We start from the raw sequence: 10,532 nt of genomic DNA on the forward strand, positions 1-10,532 counted from the left end.
TAAACGGACAGCAAAGCTACAAAACAGCTTATAAACGAATTAGGACACAACCTACAATTTTATATTATAGTAAATACCAACCTTGTGCCTCTTCGGGGGGTGCTAACATTTAAACATACACTTTATTCTTTACTTTCTCCGTCTTTATATGTAGAATATATTTCTTTTCGCAGTCATGTTGTTTCCATAGCAACAACAATTTCCTGTCAACAACGTAAACTCGCCTTCAAAATAAAAGCATCTAAATAAAACAGGAAGTTAACCTAAATTACATTTAAGACGTATATAAAACTGCAACGAAAGCAACAACAACAATGCAACATCCCCTTCAGTCTCACAGAACACAAATTGGGTTATTTACACTAGCTGTGCAATAAGCATGTATACAGGCTAGTATGGCTAACGCTAACGCGTATGCTAATGCTAGGGAATGCTAACGCATTTTCTCACTGAGTTTAAACATCTCCAAATGTCATCACATAAACACAATACATGTTACTAATCCTTACAGTGTAAATGTATGGCTTACACTTACACTTACAGTCATTGCTTTCTGATGGACTTGACCCTTTTACTCTTCAGGTTGCATAGGGAAAATTGGTAGCATTCTACTGCCTTTCTTGGGCGGTGTCCATCAAACGAAAAACTTAGAGCCAAACAGGAACTGATAATTTAGTCCAACTTCCTTTTCAATCATACTCTCTCACACTCATAACTAATCTCATGCACACACCCTATCATTCTGTTTTATACACATACCTATATAGTCATTTACATGAACTAGTATTACCTCTTATATAAGCTATTATTCTGCCTTTCATTCACTGCTACTGTTTTATATGACTATTGTTATTGACATGTAACAATATATACAAGGTATATATACCTATATAAGAGGGCTATTCCACGAATCCAGACTCTCCTTTGGAAAACATTGGCTGGGAAACTAAAGAACGAGCACGTTTCATGCGAAGACCTGTGGCTGCAACCCGGAGCAAAGCAACAAACCATTGCGTAGCTAACTAGTAGCACTAGCTTTAGATAACGTTAGCTAACTAAACGAACTGCCGAGTAAACTTGGAAAACACTGGTAATTAATGAATTCTATAATTTTAAAACTACGGTGTTAAAAACGACAATTTCAAAAATACAGATTCTAATGGTCAAATATAGATATACAGATACTAAAGATACTACAGATACTAAAGATAGGCAGGTACTTGCTTTCAAGCAGAACACAGGGGAAAACAAAGTTAGCGGGAGTGTTTACGTGATAGGCGTAATGACGTACAACGGCCTCGACAATTTCTGTAGTCCTATTCAGCCACTCGGTAACAACCATCGTTTTTCAGACACGTAAACTCTTCAAATATCACCAGTGGGGTCACTGCTGATGTATTTAATGTCGTAGAACAAAACGTGATTTATTTCTTAAATTTGTGTCAACCACAGACCTTATTTCGAGCTATTTTCCAAAACCCTATGGAGAAAATGCATTGCTTTTTTGACGAAGGAACCGGAAGTGCTAAAAATGCTAACTTACTTCCGGGTTTTAGGACGCGTCACTGCGGTTCTCTATTGTGTTTCGCAACATGTTCTATGGCACGTCTCTACTGGGAATTGTAGTATTAAAAGACGTTTTCGTATTTCCCATAATTAGAAGTTGCCAGTATTAAACTGTGTACACCCCTGGAGGTTTAGGGGATAAGAAACACTCAAATGTAAAACATATAATTAATAAATGGGTGAAAATCGCTTGTGTCCATAATGGGCAGCATTAATATATACCCACATGACAGCTAAGGTCAGAAGAGCTTTATTTAACAGCTGGTCTTATGTCTGTGACCCCTCCTGTTGTTAATTGATCAGCCTGAAACATGCACTTGTCAAGGTTCAGAGGCACATTTTGCAAATATGGCAGTAACCATCGGTCATCTTAAGATAAGATAAGATAAGATAATATATACTTTATTGATCCCAAGTTGGGAGATGTTTTTGTTACAGCAGCATGTACAATATGCAATTTATTGTTACTTTGTAATTCTACTCCACTACAATTCAGAGGTTAACCTGGTATTTTTACTCCACTACATTTATTTTAGTTACTTTGCAGATTCTGATTAATGATGTGAAATATAAACAACCCTTAATTCAGACTTTAGTTACACCTGACTCAAATTCAGGGAAGGTGATTGTCAAGTGCCAAAATAAACTATGCAATATATTAGACGTTAAGTACTTTGTCAGGCTTAATATTTATCTCCAGATACCCCCAACGTGTTTTTCTTATTCGAAAGAAGACCTTAACTTAAAGTGTTCTTTAATGTTTAAATGAAGCCTTATTAGTTTGTCTGTTGGCGTGTTGGCGGGACGTTGCACGGCTCGCTGCTGCGAGGAGCGGACAGTGTGAGCTGGGTTCATTTCCTGCTTGCTGCGTGGCGTTTGCGAGACAGCGAGACATCGTGAATGGACACGGGAAGGAGGAGGCTGCAGCACCCCTATCTGCGAGGCTCCATTAGCACCCACATCCCCAAACGCGGCGGCGCACCTACAGTGTAAGCGCGCCACAGTTGGACCAATGGGTCCATTTTGGGTATGGGCACGTCACCATACCCAGAAAGAACAAAATGGAAAAAGAGAAATGTCCAACGAGGCGTTCTGGGGCAGCATAGACAGGTCGTTTCTGTCTCGCTACAGGGGGTACTTTGAGGGTTTGTGACTGCAGACCGTTTACATGCAGAAAAACCTTCATAACACACAAGGGGACGGGTAATAACTATAGGTTACTTACGTAACCCCAGGTCTCAGAGTAACATGAAGTGAGATGTCTCACTATGGGATGCGCCTCATCGCGGAGCAAACAGAAGCATCAATCTCATTACGCCAATCCTGATTGGCGTAATGAGATTGATGCTTCTGTCAAGCACCCTTGATCTGTCCCTGTACGTGCGTAAAGCACGGGCTGGACACGGCAAATCCGGCCGCTGTTCCCCGGAGGAATACAGTGGCGGGGAGGATGCCTTAATGTCAAATGTGGTACCTGAACCAACCGCTTTAAGCTAAAGGCAGGGTTGGGCTTCAACCACACTCTGTTTGCCCTGGGGCGAACTGAGTGCATGAGGACTGTACAGATAGCGCATGAGTGTCACTGGCTCGCTTGGCAGCTGCCGGGTTAGCTTCATGTTATACTGTATTCAGATTGTACCACTCACGGGCCAAGCCCATAGAGCCAAGCGCTCTGGGTGTGGGTGAAAGATCGCCCCCCCCCCCGCTTGGGACAGTATGTCCCTGCGTAGTGGAACTGCCATGGCTGCCCGCACAGCAGCTGATATATCTCCACTAGCCAGTACATAGCTGGCCAGTGTGGAGCTATCAGAATAAGTGTGTGGCATTGCTCTCTCACTCTGGCCAGAATTGGGGGTATCAGAGCCAGAGGTGCGAACGCGTACAGAAGGCCCGGGGGCCAATCGTGCGCGAGTGCATCCACGCCTAACGGTGCATTTAGATCGCGAACAGATCCACCGCGGCTCTGCCTTAACGCACCCACACCCCTGCGAAACATAACCATGATTAACCATGGTCACCATGGTATTCCATTGCCAATCATGGTAATACCATGGTTGACCACAAAATACCATGATGGTCACAGTACCATGGGGAAGAAACCATGGTCAACCATGGTCAGCCTGCCATGGTCACAGTACCATGGGGAAGAAACCATGGTCTACCATGGTCAGCCTACCATGGTCACAATGTCATCTCCAGAAACCATGGTCCACCATTTTAATATTTGAACCATGGTCTCAAGAAACCATGGTCTACAGAAACCATGGTCGACAATCATTCTAATGAACCGTCACCTGATGAATGTATATAAAATAGTCTTTACATTTTCACCAACTGTTTAATGAGCATTTAATGAGTGTGTGTGCAACTATAGAGTGACAGTGTACTGTAGATGAAATTAAGTGCAATTAACATGATCTATACAAATATTTTAAAATTAAATGCTTGAAACTATTGAAAAGCTTGTATTAATTTATATTATTTCCAGTCTGGTGGACCATGGTATATGTCCATGGTACTGGTGGACCATGGTTTATGTCCATGGTAGACCATGGTTTATATCAGTGCTCTACCATGGTTGACTGTGGTGCCATATCCCAACCATGGTCTACCATGGTTATACCATGGTTAAATGAACCATGTTCTACCATGGTAGACCATGGTCTACTATGGTCTACAATGGTTCATTTCGCAGGGGCAGCTGGCTCACAATCCTTGGATCTAGAGTCCAGTCTGCATAAAGTGGTATACCTCTGGACAGTAGATCTGCCCCGAGGTTCATCACTCCCGGTACGTGCGTCGCTCTCAGGGAGAGGAGACGTCTGCCGCTCCATAGGATAAGTTTGCGCGCCAGTGTGTGTAACTGGAGAGAACGCAAACCCCCTTGGCGGTTAATATACGATATTGTGGTCGTATTGTCTGTCCTCACAAGGACGTGATGTCCCCTGAGGAAAGGCAGAAAGCGTTTTAGGGTGAGAAACACCGCTAAAAGCTCCAGGTAATTTATGTGCGCCCGCTGGAGGTCTCTGCTCCAGAGACCCCTCACCGGGCGACCTTCATAAATACCTCCCCAACCTGTCAGACATGCGTCCGTGGTGACCACTTTCCGTGAAAGGACAGCACCCATAGGCACACCTCGTACTACAAAAGTCGGGTGCAGCCAGTGGCGCAGTGCCATTACGCATTTCACAGTAACCATCACTCTGGGTTTAGTTTTAGGGCGGCCACCCAGCGCTGAAACTCCCTCATGTGTAAGCGTCCCAGTCGTACGACCAGGATGGCTGACGCCATGAGCCCCAGCAATCGCAGGCATGATCTGAAAAGAACATGTTTGCGCAGCTGGAAAAGAGCGAGACAAGCTCTGAAAGCTTTCACTCTTTCCGCTGACAAGCGAGCTGAAAAGGGCACCGAGTTCAGGCGTAAACCCAGGAAGAGTATAGTCTGCGCGGGGCACAACATGCTCTTCTCTGTGTTTATTATGAAACCCAGGTTGAGCAGGTGCTTTACGAGGACATTTGTCTGCGTAACAGCCTCCTGCTCCGACTGTGCGAGAAGCAGCCAGTCGTCCAGGTAGGTCGCCAGGCGAATACCCTGTTGTCTTAACGGGGCTATCGCGGCTTCCGTACATCGTACAAACACCCTTGGACTGAGAGACAGACCGAAGGGGAGTACTCTGTATTCATAACAGATCCCCTGAAATGCGAACCTCAGATATTTCCTGTGTGGGTAATATACTGGGATGTGAAAATACGCATCTTTCAGGTCGACTGATGTAAACGATGTCGTTTTGTCGCACGAGCCGCAGCAGAGATGTGTGAGTGAGCATTCTGAACTTATATCTTTTTAGATATTTGTTCAGAGCCCTCAAATCAAGTATTGGCCGAATTCCGTTCCCTCCCCGTTTGGGAACGAGGAAGTACTTGGAATAGAAGCCGCCCTGACTCTGCTCGGCGGGTACAATAGATATAGCCCTCTTTTCTAGGAGTGAGAGAATCTCTCTCTCCAGAATGTGGGCTGACTCTCCTCGGGCCTGCGAATGCAGAATGCCTGAGAAGCGAGGGGGGGTGACAGCGAATTGGAGTCTGTAGCCCCGTGTTACTGTCTTGAAAACCCAAGCGGTGGTGCCTTCACAGACCCGCCTGTAATCCGCCTTTTGAGAGATGCCGTAGCTGCTCTCAGAAGGGGAACAGTTGACGGGCTGTTTATTGGTTTTATTGTTTTTTTGTTGTTGTTTTTTTTTAGCTGCGCCCTCGGCCTGAAGCCTGGATGCGTCAGCTGCAAATGTTTTATGACAGAAAAATCAACCAATGTGTGACATGTGTTTGTGCGGACTTGAGGATGGTGTTGAGGCATCTCTCGAGGCGGCGGGATCACATATAGAGCTGGGGAACCGTGGACTTCCAGCTCTGTCACAGAGGGGAGAAGGAGGGGCTGTCACGCCACTCGCTTCTTCTTCCTCGACTGCTGGCCGAAATTCTGGGTTGGCTGAGCCTGAGCTGCAGCCGGAACTCGAGATTTTCTAGGCCAACTCGCCCTTGTCTCCAGCCTGGGCTGGGGACTCGGGGCGGGCTGCGACCTCTGCGTCTTCGGTGCTTTAAACCGAGGAGGGTTTGAGGCAGCTTGGGCGAAGGACTGCTGCTGCGAAGGACTGCTGCTGCGAAGGACTGCTGCTGCGAAGGACTGCTGCTGCGAAGGCAGCGGCTGGACCCTTCGAGGGAGGCAGAGGTGGAGTGCCTCGTCCTCCTTCTTTTTCGACTCGCACCTCCTTTGCATGGAGGCGAGAGCGGAGCCGAAAATTCCCTCGGGAACGATGGGCATATCCAGCACATCCTCCTTTTCCCGGTCTGGGAGGTTGGTGAGGTTGAGCCATCTCGCTCTTTCCTGCACCACCATGATCCCCATTGCCTTTCCCGTGGCCTGGACGGCGCAGCGTTGGACACGGAGACACATGTCCGTGACCGCTGCCATCTCGTCCAGAGTGGCTGCCCCCGGGTTACCCGACAGGTCCTCGCAGAGCTCCGCTTGGTAAGCAGTTAGCAGCGAGGACACATTCAGGGCCCTGGCGGACAACGCTGCAGCTTTGTAGGACCGTTCAGTCATTGTCGACTGAAATCGGTCCGACTTTGCTGGCAGCGTGGGGTTCCTGCTTGGTGACGGGCCCATCCTCGGTAGGAGGTGGGCCGCTACCAGCGGTTCCATGGGCGGTATGCGGAGCAGGCCGAGCTTCTCCATTCCGTCACAGTCTAGGGAGGAGGCACCCTGGATTGGGACCTTGTTACTGAAGGGCCGGTCTCTCCACAAGACCGACACCTCATGCAACATCTCCGGGAAGACCGGAAGGAGTTGCCTCTTCGTCCGCGCTGCTTGGGGAAAATGTTTCCCTTCGTAGCGGGACCTGGAGGTCTCCTTGGCCATTGCAGGCCACGGGATGTCGAGTCTGGCCGCAGCGCGTTTACACACGGCCTGCAGGTCCATGCTCAGGCAGGGCGAAGCTGGTGTGCTATCGCCCGGGAGAGCAGCCTGAGCCGATGACATGAAGGTGTCCTCTTCCTGTTCATCCGACTCGGACAGGAGGAACGCCAAGGCGTCCTCTTCATCCTCCTCGTAGTCCAGCTCAAGGACATCCTCCGCGGGTGAGACCATGGTGAGGTCTAACCGGGAGCCCCAGCTCGGTAAAGCGTGGGGTCCCGTTCCCGCGTGTCTTGCCGTCACCGGGTCCCGGCCTGCCAGGGCGCGGGATTCCGGTTCTGTAGTCATCGCAGATAATGAGCCCCAGACCAGAGAGGGGTTCACTCTCTGCAGCGGACGCCCCCGTGTCTTGACTGCCGGCCGGTGGGTCAGTGGACATGGGGCGGTCCTGTTCCGACAGGCTAGCCTCGGGCGTGTTCCAGCCCGAGGCAGGACGAGCAGACCTGGTGTGTGTCTGCGCCCGAGATCTTCAACCCGCAGCCTCAGAGTCGAGCCACCGAGAATACTGACTGGTGTGACAGTATGCTCCTTTAATCTTTTCTTCCTCCGTGGAGAAGAGAAAAGAAAAAATTCCTCGCTAACGTGGTGTCGATAGTGAGGGAGCGAGCTAGCAACAGGTGTGTTGCTAGCATAAAAAAATCAGACCTACCTTACTTTCCGGGAAAGAGAAGGGCGAGGTCGATTTTAATACTAACTGGCGTTAGTATTACCATCTTCCTGCGAAGCAGAAGGAGTAGCCGGCGAGCGCCCATCGACTGAAATGGATATTTGGGTTCAGTCTGTGGACCGTTAAGCTTGTCCGGCTACTGTAGAGATGTGCTCTGAAGCGAGAAGAGGTGTTTGAATGACTCATGCGTCGTGGCGCAAGCTACTTATAGGGGGTGAATTCCCTGACGCTGACGTCAAGATCACCAGCCAATCAAGATTGGCGTAATGAGATTGATGCTTCTGTTTGCTCCGCGATGAGGCGCATCCCATAGTGAGACATCGAACGGAGTGTTATGAATGAGAACCGGAAAAGCATGACATGGGACCTTTAAAGTAAACTGCAAACCTGTTGAGAATACAGAGCATTATCGCCTGTGTCTCCACTGAGTACATGTAGAGTGCAGTGACAGGCTCGGGGGCCAGTGTGCGGGCTGCTCTGTAATTGCCTCTCCATGTCCGACAGTCATTTGAGGAGCGGAGCTTGTTATACTGCCCACTGTTTCTTATTGTCTGCCTTTCTTCATGCCTCTATCCCCAGCTAGCCTTCTGTGAAAGAAACCGTTTTTTGATGTTGTTAAATAGCAAATTGGTATTGCTGCTTTTATTCCTCCATGTCTCCCTGTGACTAAATCTATAAGTCCCTGCAATGTATTTCTTTATTATCGGAAAAAATGGATATTTCGAGCAAAAGCGCCATGACTTGATTTGAGCAAGAAAGCTAATTATAGTGTTGCACTTCATTTTAGTCAATTTCTGTATGTCTCTCTTTCGTTTTTATCCAGAATCCCTTTTAGAATTTTTTGTTTCATCTTTCGATCTACCCTTCCATCTATCATCTTCACACACATGCTTGTTAAAAATGGAAGCAGTCACCCTTAAGAAACTAACGGTAGGCTCTGTGATACTCTGCTCCTTTATTTTCTCTCTGGTTTCCATGCTCTCACTCAGATCCAGCCTCATCACAACGAGTTGCCGTCGAGTTTGAAGTTTTGAAACAAGAGCTGAGCATTAGATTAGCTTTGTCTGATATCAAATTCTCTCTAAAGTGATGGCTGCACGTCTCTGTTTCTCCAGCTGCTCTGAGACATTATGTCTGGTTTTCTCCGAGTCGTTTGAGGAGACAAAATGCTCCTCTGCGCCTTAAAAGGTTCTCTGATGTTCGGTGCCTTCTGCTCTACAGTGAGCATACACTGTGTGCACTTTTCCCACTGGGTGTGTGTGGGGGTATGTCGAAAGAGATATCATACCACTGTTGTTGGGATCTAAGCCTACAAGAAAAATAAATGCTGTTAAATGTTAATTTTTGCGGCTTGCATATTCAAGGACAATAGTTCAGGCTGTTTAAAGGAAACGTTGATGCTTTAAGAACAAAACATGTAGAAATAGGTGAACTAATTGGGTGAAATTAACACACACTGCACACACAGGAGAGCAGGGTGTCTCTGGTACCAACGTAAATAGAAGATTCTCTTTTCGATCCAAAATAAATCTAAACAACTGACAACAAAAGAGTGATTTTGCCCCTGCTGTATTTGTTGTCATTTATCTTGTTCCATGTTTTAGGTAATTCAGAGGTGTTATTGCCCGAGGCTGTGGCTCAGTGGATGGTGTGCTGGACTTAGAATCTGGGGATAGCAAGTTCGAGTCCCACTGCAGTCAGCATGTCGTTGTGTCCCTGGGCAAGACACTTCACCCCAAATTGCTCCTGTGGGGATTGTCCACAGTACTGAATGTATGTAATGTCATCTTATTTTTCACTCAGCAGAGCATTTAGGGAATAAAGGACAGACATTTGAGAGAATGTTGCTGCATGAGGCCTGAGGTAGCAGATCAGCCCATCTCGTCACAATTGCAGTATTGTGTTTATAGTTTCCTGTTTTATTTTTAAATATTTTCTCCGTGTGTCTTGTCCTGTCTTCCTGCTACGGAGGCCCTGAGGTGCAAGTCAAAACAGCATTTCAGGAAACACCACAGCATTTCAGGAAACACCACAGCATTTCAGGAAACACTACAAATACCGGTTAGTAAAAACCAGAGGTGGGGACTCGAGTCACATGACTTGACTCGAGTCAGACTCGAGTCGCATATTTTTGGACTTGAGACTTGCTTGACTAACATTGATAAAAGACTTGACTTGACTTTGACTTGGTATTCATGACTTGAGACTTGACTTAAGCTTGAGACAGATGACTTGAAAGGACTTGACTGTTTAAAATGAAATATTTGCGTTTGTTTTTGTATTGAGATATTACGTTTAATTTTTTCGAAACGTGATTATAGCGCCGTGCGCGCAAACCTGGCAACCCACTAGACGGCATGAGTGTCAGTTAACATGGCAGCGGCTAGCGTTACTCCAAAAATAGTCAAGTTTGACTTCAAGGATTATTTTGTCGATGACGCTAATAACAAGAGAACAGCGGTATGCAGGGTCTGCAGCATAAAGATCAGTGACACGACCACCACAACATCCAACTTCATTCGTCACTACAAAAAAAACCCACAGAGAAAGGTGCGTGAATGTGTTGTGTTAGCTAGAAAGCTAACGTTACGTTTAAGCTACGTTAGACTTGGTTTCAAATCGATTAAGCAAAGAGAAGACAAAACGGTAAATGAACACTAGAACCTCCAAGGGATTCATTTTGACTAACCCTGATACTGACGGGCTGTCAGGAGAGGGAGGGAGAGAGAGGAAAATACATGCCTCGTTTATTTCCCGTGTTATTATCAGAAGTTACTGTAAACTGTTGAATAATGAAGTTCATCTACTTTTAGTAGCTTGTTTAAATGAT

The sequence above is a fragment of the Pseudochaenichthys georgianus genome, unplaced genomic scaffold, assembly GCF_902827115.2.
Source record: "Pseudochaenichthys georgianus unplaced genomic scaffold, fPseGeo1.2 scaffold_427_arrow_ctg1, whole genome shotgun sequence".
Taxonomy (NCBI): Eukaryota; Metazoa; Chordata; class Actinopteri; order Perciformes; family Channichthyidae; genus Pseudochaenichthys; species Pseudochaenichthys georgianus.